The sequence below is a fragment of the Nicotiana sylvestris genome, chromosome 3 (genome assembly GCF_000393655.2).
Source record: "Nicotiana sylvestris chromosome 3, ASM39365v2, whole genome shotgun sequence".
NCBI classification, from domain to species: Eukaryota; Viridiplantae; Streptophyta; class Magnoliopsida; order Solanales; family Solanaceae; genus Nicotiana; species Nicotiana sylvestris.
In genome coordinates, this window is record NC_091059.1 from 164,592,123 (window position 1) to 164,604,549 (window position 12,427).

The window sequence follows — 12,427 nt, forward strand, 5'->3', positions numbered from 1 at the left end:
GACTTCACTCGAACCACAACGGGATAATACTCCGGCACCAGCTCGAAAGTAATATCCCTATGGCCAAGGTCGTTGCTAACAAAAAGAGTTCAACTAAACTGATAACACAACGGGTTTAACATTTGAACAAAGATTCAGAGTAACATGACTACGGAAAAAGAAGAAAGTTCGACCTCGATCGAATAATGACCGGTTAATATTTCGACGAAAGTTTGAAATAACACCCTTAAGGCCAAGAACCTTCACCGAAAAGAAGAAGTTCGAACTCGATCGAACAACGACAAGGTAATATCTTGACAAATATTCAAAATCACACCCTTGAGGCAAAAAGCCATTTCTGAAGAGAAAGTTTGAAATATTCCTAAGGCCAAGGGCCATCAGAAAATAGAAAGGGAAAGAAAGACTGGGTCTCACTACGGGATAATACTTCTACATAAGCCTGAAAGTAACATCCCTACGGTTAATGTCGTTATAAAAAAAAGAGTTCAAAACCATTCAGACTATGTTGGGATAGCATCTCAACACATATTCGAAAACACCATCCCACCAACGAAAGTCGTCATCAAGATCCCATTCAATTCGAATGGCATTAATTTCCCAAAGAATTAGGGAACTCGTCATGCGGGAATCTACTTCGCACCAAAGTCATGAAAAGCAAAACAGAGAAAAAGTACAAGGCATATAACAATGAAAATTCCTCTTTATATGATGTCACTGTGCAAATAGTCGCACATTACATACGGTTCGAACCAATAGTCTAAAAAAGGAGAGAAAAACAACGACAGCAAACAAAAAGGGGGGACAGAAAACAGATAAAGACATCAATTCTTTCACTCAGCATCATCATTGACATCCTCTTCACCACCATATCCAGGAAGTCTTCCCTCGCCATTTGCGCCCTCATCAGTTTCCGGCGTCACAGAGTCATATCTGCAATTAACACGAGCCTTTCGCACCTTCGCCCTTGCTCCTTCATATGCGGCCTCAGTAATATTGCCCGCCTCCCACAAACTCTTGAATATATCCTTCTGGGCTTCAGCATCAACCCAAAGCTCATGCAAGTGGTAGGGAACAGCGGCAGAGGAAGACTCGTTTGAGACAACAGTTGCTCTTTTTTGGCCACCAGAGCGGCGACCCGATCTCCCAAGGTCGATGCTTCCCGGTAGATCTCACCAATGTGTTCCTCAAGCCTCGACTCCATTAGCATGGTCGTCGCCCTCTCCGATTCCTACTTGGATTAGAGGATGTGGATAGTTTTCCTCAGGGCCACCGCCCTTGCCGAAGACGAAGACCATGCACTCTCGATGCTCTCCAATCCGGTTCACTCTCGATGCTCTCCAATCCGGCAACCTTTCTCTCCAACTCAGCCAATTTTCCCATCCACTCTGCGCTCATCGCCTCGACCTGGATAAGGTTCTGATCCATCTCAGACTGCATTGACCTCAGTTTTCCCTGAAGATAGTCACACTCTACGGCCACCCCTTTCCTAACTCAAGCTCTTCATCCTTCGCACGAAGTTGCTCCGCAAGCATACTACTTCTGTAAATGGCCTCCATTAATTGATGGTCCCTCTTCTCCAATTCCTCGCCAAGGGATCGAGCACCAGGATTCTCCTTCAGCCGTTCGTGCATCTCACGACACTTATTGCGATAGCTCCAATATTTCTCCAACGCCTTATGGAAAATCTTAGTCCGAGTGTCAGCCCTACGAGCTCTCTCAATCTCCAACATGTACGTCTGAAAAACAAAAAGATGGGTCAAGACCATATCGTCCAGAAAAATAAAAGAAACATGAAAGAAAGACGAAACGTATCCTCAGGCCCATAGCGGCCACTTCATGCATCAAGTCGATATCAGGAATGTTTGGAAGAGCCTCATTCTCGGCAGCGGAACACAAAAGGTTGAATTGCAGCACTAGATCCTCCATGTCCCCCAGGAGATTAATATCTGATGGGATCTCAAGAATACGGGATAGGCCTCTTGCATGAAACACCGAGTGGGTAATACCCTCTTCAAACATCCTAACATCATCAGGATCAAGGTCCGACTCGGATTTGTAGTCGTCGACTACTATGCCCTTTCCCCTTTCAGTAGCCGAGGAGGAAGCATGACCAGGTAGTGAGGACGAAGGCCCGTCCGGAACGACAACATCGGCCTCAGAAATATGACCCCCCATCACGGCAGGTTGCTGATCAATGACAGTGGCAAGAATCTCCATCGACGAGGCAGATATAACAGCTGGCTCCGTTTTTGTAGGCGGAATGGTATCAACCCCATCCCCAAATCTCGTTAAGGGAGAATCTTTGTCCAGATGTATCATAGCCGGAGGTATTGTCCCAGACTCCACTCGCCACCTCTTGGATGGACCCTCTCCTTCCTCAACACGAGAATATTCACCCGTCGGATGAGCGTCATGGGTCGGAGCCTCAGTTTGAGGGGTGGCCTCCATAGGTAAGACCGCAGCCATAGACTCGACTGAAGCAGCCCTTGATAAAAGTTGAGCAGTACATACTGCAGTAGGGCGAGCAGGCGATGCAGGTTGATGAAAAGCCAATGGAGGAGCCCTCTCCCTTCGCACTCTCCTTGACATCGACGAATAGCACATAAGAAACCAAGTAAAAAGAGAAAAAGGAGAAGTAGTGAACGGAAACGACATCTCACCTGTAAGGGGCTTACGTCCATATTTTTCATAGAAGGTCGACCATGTGCGGACCCTTGCCGTATGAGGAAGGATGGCACTCACCCACTTGTGGATGCCTTCAACAGATGGAGGGGGTAGTTTTGCAGCTACAAAAATAGAACAAGGTTTTAGCACAACAAAAACATACGTGCAAAGTTCCACTTCTCAAGGAACCACGTAGGATCCTCCACAAGGTGCTCGGTTCGCACATAGAAATAATTCTCGTAGAATCAATGGTTAGCCATGTCGTCTATCTTCACCATGGCGCATGTTAATCATCATGTCGCGAATAAGCTGAAGGGCAAAGATATTGAGCATATGCCCTAAAGTAATCTCACGACCAGCGAGCTCGGCAAACTTGAGCAATATAAGGAACAACTTATATAGGTACGACGAAAGTTGAGCGGGGCATACCTCGTAAAAGCGGTAGAAATCTACCACCAGGAGAGGGAGAGGAAGCGTGTATCCAATAAAAAAGGGGTAGGCATTGAACACGTAGTACCCTGGGTGGTCAAAATGTACCATGTCGTCCCTTACCGTCGACAGTATTTTGATGTAGCGAGGAATTCCCCACTTGGACTTCAATTCTGCGATCTCCTCCTCTTTTATAACAGAGTGAACAGGTTCTAGCTCCTCCCCAGTGGGACTACAAAAGTCGGTCCATGCTTTCCCGAGGCGAGGCAAGATCTCGGCTACCGACGGGACCTCCTCATCCTCTATCACTTGTGATGACCTTTTAGGTCATCACTTGTTTTTAAAATGAATTTTGTGTTCCGGGGCCTTAAAAACCTCTTTCTGTCTCACCTCAATTTGCATGTGCAATTCGGGCGCGTAGCCAAAAGGCCAATATGTGAAAATCTGTGAAAAATGATAAATTTTGACTATAAAATGAATTAAGTTGACTTCAGTCAACATTTTAAGTAAATGGACCCAGACCCATGATTTGATGGTCTCGGAGGGTCCGTAGGAAAATATAGGACTTAGGCGTATGCCCGGAATTGAATTCCGAGGTCCCAAGCTCGAGAAATAAATTTTTAAAGAAAATTATTTTCTGAAATTATTTATGAGATTTGGAAATGAATTGTGATTAGAACTTGATGGTATCGGGGCCGTATTTTGGTTACGGCGCCCGGTACATGTCTTATATGTGATTTAAGATAAGTTTGTGAAATTCGGTAAGAAACGGACTTGAAACAAAGTGAATTGGATCGTTTTTGAAAAAAATTGAAAGTTTGAAGTTCTTAAGAAAATTTCATGATTTTAATGCTAAATTCATAGTTGTTGATGTTATTTTAGTGATTTGAATGCACGGGCGAGTCCATATGATGTTTTTAGGTTGGTGTGCATGTTTGGTTTTTATCCCCGAGGGCTCGGGTGAGTTTTGGATAGGCCACAGAGTGAAATTTTAACTTAGGGAATTGCTGGTATGCTTCAGGCCAACAGGCTTCGCATTTGCGAAGCCTGTCTCGCAAATACGAGCAATGTATCGCAAATGCGAGAGGTGGCATGGGCTGCCTTCTTCGCAAATGTGAAGTGTCTGTCGCAAATGCGGCATCTGCCTGGAATCCCACTTAGTCGCAAATGCGAGACCTTTGTTGCGAACCCTGTTCGAAATTCCCATACCTGCAACCTGCAATTTTTATACTTTGCCGAAAATCAACCATTTTTCATACTCTTTCAAAACCAAAACTCCCTAGGGCGATTTTTCAAGAACAACTTTTCCTCCAAATCGATTGTAAGTCAATTTTAACTCGTTTTATTCAATAATTAACATCTTTTAACATGATTTCAACTCAAAATGAATGATTTTCCTGGGGGAAATTGGGTGTTTTGGGTAGAACCTAGGTTTTTCAAAAATTGGGGATTTGGACCTCGATTTGAGGTCCGATTTCAAAACAAATTATATATTTGGGTTTGTGGGGTAATGGATAATCTGGTTTTGGTTCGAACCTCGGGTTTTGACCATGTGGGCCCGGGGGCAATTTTTGACTTTTTGGGTAAAACTTTGGAAAATTCATTTTCATGCATTGGAGTTGATTCATTTAGCATTTATTGATGCAATTAAGTAACTTGTGGCTAGATACGAGCGAATTGGTGGTGAAATCAAGGGGTAAAGCGATAATTGAGACGTGAATTGTGTTCGTGGCATCAAGATAAGTATTTGGTCTAACCTTAGCTTGAGGGATTATGAGTCGAGTACTATTTGCTATGTGATAATTGTTGAGTATGACATATAGGCATGGTGACGAGTATCTATACGTTGGAGTCAAACATGCCCGTGAGTCTTATATTGTGATTATCATGACTTCATTGTATTATTCATGCTTTGGTGATGATTTCTATTTGTTGTGAAAAGATTGTGGAAGGAATTGTGACCTTTGAATATTGAGAAGCGTTGGCTCAAGTTGTATAACGAATTGTGAAAGTATAAGTGGTAATTGAACCCTTTAGAGCATTGGCTCAAGTGAGTTGTGAAGTAAAAGTGAAAAAAGGAGAAAAGAATCAATATATTGTCTCCTTTTCCGGGATATTGTGGTTATTTTGATGTTGTCCTTTGACGGGACTTGTTGTTGAACTATTGTTCCCTTGCCGGGATTCTTATTGTAATTTCATTTATTCTCTTGCCCTCTTGTTTGTGATTGTTGTTTGGGTGAGGAAGAGTATTAAAGCATGAAGGGCGATGTCGTGTATTGTTTTTGTGAGGAAAGACTGTTAAAGCACGAAGGGTGATGACGTGCCACACGATGTACCATTCTGTGCCGATTATATTGATTATAAGGTGAGGATGAGAGTAAAAGCACGAAGGGTGATACCGTGTACATTTTCATTACTTTATTGCTTTGGTGAAGACGAATGTAAAAACACGAAGAGTGATGTCGTGCACTTATTGATTTCTTATTCTCTGTTGATATTTGAGATACGATGTTTCTTTCAATTACTTGTTGTCTTTCTATTCTAAATTGATATCTCCCCCGCAGCATGCTACTCCTCCCATACTTGACTGTTTATTTATGTTTTTCTTTTTTGTTGTATATAGTTGAATTGCACAGGTTTGTTTGGTAGTCTGGTCCTAGCCTCGTCACTACTTAGCCGAGGTTAGGCTAGGCATTTACAGCACATGGGGTCGGTTGTGCTAAACTACAGTCTGCACTATGTGCAGATCTCAGAGCAGATTTTGGACCGTAGATTGGGTGGCTACCTTTAGTCCACGTGGAGTTCCAAGGTAGACCTGCAGGTGTCCGTAGGCCCTGGCGTCTCCCTCTATCCCTTTATTCCTGTTTCATTTCCTTAGTTCAGAGATAGTGTATCGTTTATTTTCAGACTTTGTATGTAGCACTCTTAGATCCTCTGTGGTACTGTGACACCAGTTCTGGGTAGTTAAGGCTTAAACAGTTGTATTAGATTCATATTCTAGATGGTTTACTACATTTCTTCCGCTTGTTGAAATTTCTTTTGTTTACACGTTATTGCTTTATAATTGTTAAAATGTATAAAATGGTTAAAGAAGTAATTTGGTCAAGTAATTGGCTTGCCTAACTCATATTAGTAGGAGCCATCACGACTCTCGAGGGTGGGAAATCTAGGTCGTGATAAGTTGGTATCAGAGCTCTAGGTTACATAGGTCTCACAATTCACAGACAAGCTTAGTAGAGTCTGAAGGGTCGGTATGGAGAAGTCTGTACTTATCCCCCAAAGGCTACAGAGTTAGGAAAAGTTTCACTTCCATTCTTCTCTGTCGTGCGATTTTGTTCTATCACTGCTAAATTGAAACATCTACTCTTGTCCTTTCATGAATGGTGAATTCACGTACCGCTTCTTCAGCCAAACAACAACACAAACCGATGATGGAGCAGCTATGTATACCGATGCTTTGTGGAGATTGGATAGGTTCACCAAGCTCTTCACTACTACTTTCAGTGGTGCATCTTCTGAGGATCCCCAGGATTATCTCGACAGCTGTCATGAGGTTCTTAGGAACATGGGGATAGTGGAGACCAATGGGGTCGATTTTGCTACTTTTCGCTTGTCTGGATCTGCCAAGACTTGGTAGAGAGATTATTGCTTGGCTAGACCAGCCGGATCGTCAGCCTTGACTTGGGAGCAGTTTACTCAGCTATTTCTGGAGAAGTTTCTCCCTATCACTTAGAGAGAGGCCTATCAGAGGTAGTTTGAGCGTCTCCAGCAGGGTTCTATGACTGTTACTCAGTACGAGACCAGATTCATCGACTTGGCTCGTCATGCTCTTATCATACTCCCACCGAGAGAGAGAGGGTGAGGAGGTTCATTAAGGGACTTATTCAGCCGATTCGACTTTAGATGGCTAAGGAGACATGGAGCGAGATTTCTTTTCAGGAGGAGGCCAATGTGGCCAGGAGAGTTGAGATGGTTCTATCACAGGGAGGTGGTCAGGGGTCTGACAAGAGGCGTCGTCATTCAGGCCGATTTAGTGGTACCTTGTCTAGAGGGAAAGATACGTACGGTAGAGGCCATCCTCCTATGCCTTTCAGTCAGCACTTCAGGTTTCTCACGGTGCTTCCGGTGGCCGTGGTTCTTAGATGCAGTATTCTGATCAACAGTCCTACAGTGCACTGCCAGCTCCTATCAGTGCACCACCGCTCCAGAGTTTTCAGGGTGGTCATTCTGGTCATCAGGGTCAGTAGTCTTAGTAGCCAAGGGCTTGTTACACTTGTGGTAATATGGGTCACATTGCTAGGTTTTGCCCTCGAGCACCGAGCAGCTCTTAGCATCAGGGTTCCCGTGCCATAGTTCAGGCACCGAGTGTTTCACAGCCAGCCTAGCCAGCTAAAGGTGGGGGTAGATGTGTTAGAGGTAGAGGTAGAGGTATTAGAGGTAGAGCTCAGGCCTCTAGAGGTGGAGGCCCACCAGCAGCAGTCCATCCCAGAGATGTAGTTCAGGGTGGTGCGGCCCAGCCCCGATATTATGCTCTTCCATCCAGGCCCGAGGCGGAGGCTTCCGATGCAGTTATCACAGGCACTACTCTGGTTTATAGCAGAGATGCTTCAGTTTTATTTGATCCAGGATCTACGTACTCCTATGTGTCATCTTATTTTGCACCGTATCTGGTCATGCCTAGTGATTCTTTGAGTGCTCATGTTTATGTGTCTACACCGGCGGGTGATTCTATTATGGTATATCGAGTCCATCGTTCTTGTATAGTTGTGATTGGGGGTCTTGAGACTCGTGTAGATTTGCTCCTTCTGGACATGGTTGAATTCGATGACATATTGGGGATGGACTGGTTATCACCTTATCACGCTATCTTGGATTGTCATGCCAAGACTGTGACCTTAGCCTTGTCGGGTTTACCTCGTTTAGAATGGAGAGGGACTCCTGGTCATTCTACCCACAGTGTTATCTCTTATATGAAGGCTCATCATATGGCTGAGAAGGGGTGTTTGGCCTATGCTCGTGATTCTAGTGCTGAGGTTCCTTCTATTGATTCTGTGACCATTGTTCATGAGTTTCCTGAGGTATTCCCTTCAAACCTGTCGGGTATGCTGCCCGACAGGGATATTGACTTTTGCATTGATTTGGCTCTAGGCACTCAGCCCATTTCTATCCCGCCGTATCGTATGGCCCTACCTAAGTTGAAAGAGTTGAAGTTGGAAGACTTGCTTGAAAAAGGTTCCTAGTGTTTCGCCTTGGGGTGCGCCAGTGTTGTTTGTTAAGAAGAATGACGGATCGATGAGAATGTGTATTGATTACTGGCTGTTGAACAAGGTTACAATCAAGAATAAGTATCTATTGCTGAGTATTGATGACTTGTTTGATCAGCTTTAGGGTGCCAAGGTATTTTCGAAGATTGACTTGAGATCTGGCTACCATAAGTTGAGGATTAGGGCATCTGATGTCCCTAAGACAGATTTTCGCACTCGATACGGGCATTATGAGTTCTTGGTTATGTCATTTGGGTTGACAAATGCCCCAACAGCTTTTATGGAGTTGATGAACTGAGTGTTCAGGCCTTACTTGGATTTGTTCGTGATAGTCTTTATTGATGACATTTTGATCTATTTCCGTAGCTGGAGGAACACGAGCAGCATCTTAGAGTGGTTCTTCAGACTTTGAGGATAGTCAGTTGTATGCTAAGTTTTCGAACTGTGAATTCTGGTTGAGTTCAGTTGCATTCATAGGTCATGCTGCATCAGCAGAGGGTATTCAGGTTGATCCGAAAAAGATTGAGGCAATCAATAATTGGCCTAGACTAGCATTAGCTACATAGATTCGGAGTTTCTTAGGATTGCCAGGCTACTATCATCGGTTTGTGGAGGGTTTTCATTTATCGCAGCCCCAATGACCAGGTTGACCTAGAAGGGTGCCCAATTCAGTTGGTCGGACGAGTGTGAGGCGAGCTTTTAGAAGTTCAAGACCGCTTTGACTACGACACCAGTGTTGGTTTTGCCCACAGGTTCAGGGCCATATATAGTTTATTGTGATACATCTCGTATTTGACTTGGTACGTTGTTGATGCAGGATGGCAAGTTCATTGCCTATGCTTCACGGCAGTTGAAAATTCATGAGAAGAACTATCTGGTTCATGATTTGGAGTTGGCAGCCACTGCTCACGCGTTGAAGATTTGGAGGCATTATCTGTATGGCGTGGCATATAAGGTGTTCACGGATCACAAGAGTCTGCAGTATTTGTTCAAGCAAAAGGAGTTGAATTTAAGGTAGATGAGGTGGTTGGAGTTGTTGAAGTATAATGATATCACCATCTTATGTCATCCGGGGAAGGCCAATATGGTGGCCGATGCTTTGAGTAGGAAGTCAGCCAGTATGGGCAGTCTTGCTTATATTCCGGTCGGTGAGAGATCGCTTGCTTTGGATGTTCAGGCTTTGGCCAATCATTTCGTGAGGTTGGATATTTCTGAGCTCAGTCGTGTGTTAGCTTGCACAGTCACTCGTTCTTCATTATTGGAGTGCATCCGAGATCGGCAGTATGATGATCCTCATTTGTGTGTCCTTAGAGACACGGTGCAGCGCGGAGGTGCCAAGCAGGTTACCTTAGGTGATGATGGAGTTTTAAGAATGCAGGGTCGAGTTTGTGTGCCTAATGTATATGGTCTTTGAGAGTTTATTTTAGAGGAGGCTCATAGTTCCCGGTAATCTATTTATCCGGGCGTCGCTAAGATGTATCAGGATTTACAGCAGCATTATTGGTAGAGGAGAATGAAGAAGGATATCATTGCGTATGTGGCTCGGTATTTGAATTGTCAGCAGGTTAAGTACGAGCATCAGAGGCCTGGTGGTTTGTTTCAGAGGATTGAGCTTCCCGAGTAGAAGTGGGAGCTGATCACTATGGATTTTGTTGTTGGGATCCCGCAGACTAGGAGGAAGTTCGATGCAGTGTGGACTATTGTTGATAGGTTGACCAAGTTAGCGCATTTCAATCCTACGGTAGTCTCCTATTCTTCCGAGAGGTTAGCTGAGATCTATATTCGATGATTGTTCGCCTTTATGGTGTGCCCGTGTCTATCATTTCGGATCAAGGTATGCAGTTTACCTCACTTTTTTGGAGGGCAATTCAGCGAGAGTTGGGCACACAGGTCGAGTTGAGCACAATATTTCATCCTCAGACGGACGAGCAGTCCGAGCGAACTATTCAGATTTTAGACGATATTCTACGAGCTTATGTCATTGATTTTAGAGGCTTGTGGGATCAGTTTTTGCCTTTAGCAGAGTTTTCCTACAACAATAGCTATCAGTCGAGTATTCAGATGGCTCTGTATGAGGCTTTGTATGGTAGGTGGTGTCGGTCGCCGATTGTATGGTTTGAGCCACGAGAGGCTCAGTTGTTGGGTACGGATCTGGTTCAGGATGCCTTGGACAAGGTCAAGATTACTAAGGATAGGCTTCGTATAGCTCAATCAAGGCAAAAGAGTTATGCCGACCGCAAGGTTCGTGATTTGGCATTCATGGTCGGTGAGCAGGTATTGCTTCGAATGTCGCCTATGAAGGGCATGATGAGATTCGGGAAGAAGGGCACGCTTAGCCCTAGGTTCATTGGCCCGTTTGAGATTCTTGATCGAGCGGGAGAGGTGGCTTATAGACTTGCGTTACCGCCGAGCTTATCAGTCATGCATCCAGTGTTTCATGTGTCCATGCTTCGGAAATATCACGACGATCCATCCCACGTTCAGCACTGTCCAGTTGGACAATGACTTGTCTTATGAGGAGGAGCCAGTAGCTATTCTAGACCGGCAGGTTCATCAGTTGAGATCGAAGAGTTTTCCTTCTGTTCGTGTTCAGTGGAGAGGTCAGCCTGCTGAGGCATCGACCTGGGAGTCCGAGTCCGATATGCGGAGCCGTTATCCCCATATTTTCCTCGACTCAGGTACTTCCTTCTTATGTCCGTTCAAGGACGAACGATTGTTTTAGAGGTGGAGAATGTAAGGTCATCACTTTTTTTTAAAATGAATTCTGAGTTTCGAGGCCTTAAAACCTCTTTTTGTCTCACCTCGATTTGCGTGCGCAGTTCGGGCGCATAGCCGAAAAGCCAATATGTGAAAATCTATGAAAAATGATAAATTTTGACTATAAAATGAATTAAGTTGACTTCGGTCAACATTTCGAGTAAACGGACCCGTAATTTAACGGTCTTTGAGGGTCCGTAGAAAAATATGGGACTTGGGCGTATGCCCGGAATCGAATTCCGAGGTCCCAAGCCCGAGAAATAAATTATTAAAGAAAATTATTTTTTGAAATTATTTATGAGATTTGGAAATGAATTGTGATTAGAACTTGATGGTATCGGGTTCGTATTTTAGTTTCGGCGCCCGATACAGGTCTTATATGTGATTTAAGATAAGTCTGTGAAATTCGGTGAGAAACGGACTTGAAACAACGTGAATCGGATCGTTTTTGGAAAAAATTGAAAGTTTGAAGTTCTTAAGAAAATTTCATGATTTTAATGCTAAATTCATAGTTGTTGATGTTATTTTAGTGATTTGAATGCATGGGCGAGTCTGTATGATGTTTTTAGGTTGGTGTGCATGTTTGTCTTGGAGCCTCGATGGCTCTGGTGAGTTTTGGATAGGTCACAGAGTGGAATTTTAACTTAGGGAATTGTTGGTATGCTTCAGGCCTGCAGGCTTCGCATTTCTCGCAAATGCGAGCTCGAAAATGCGAGCAATGTATCGCAAATACGAGAGGTGGCCTGGGCTGCCTTCTTTGCAAATGCGAAGTGTCTGTCGCAAATGCGACATCTGCCTGGAACCCCTCTTAGTCGCAAATGCGAACATAGAAGAGGTCGGGGTTTGCAATTGCGAACCCTGTTCGCAATTCCCATACCTGCAACCTGCAATTTTTACACTTAGCCGAAAATCGAACATTTTTCATACTCTTTCAAAACAACAACTCCATAGGGCGATTTTTCAAGAACAACTTTTCCTCCAAATCGATTTTAAGTCAATTTTAACTCGTTTTCTTCAATCATTAACATCTTTTAACATGATTTCAACTCAAAATCAATGATTTTCTCGAGGGAAATTAGGTGTTTTAGGTAGAACCTAGGTTTTTCAAAATTGGGGATTTGGGCCTCGATTTAAGGTCCGATCTCAAAACAAATTATATATTTGGGTTCGTGGGGGAATGGGTAATCGAGTTTTGGTTTAAACCTCGGGTTTTGACTGTGTGGGCCCGGGGCGATTTTTTACTTTTTGGGTAAAACTTTGGAAAACTCATTTTCATGTATTGGAGTTGATTCATTTAGCTTTTATTGATGCAA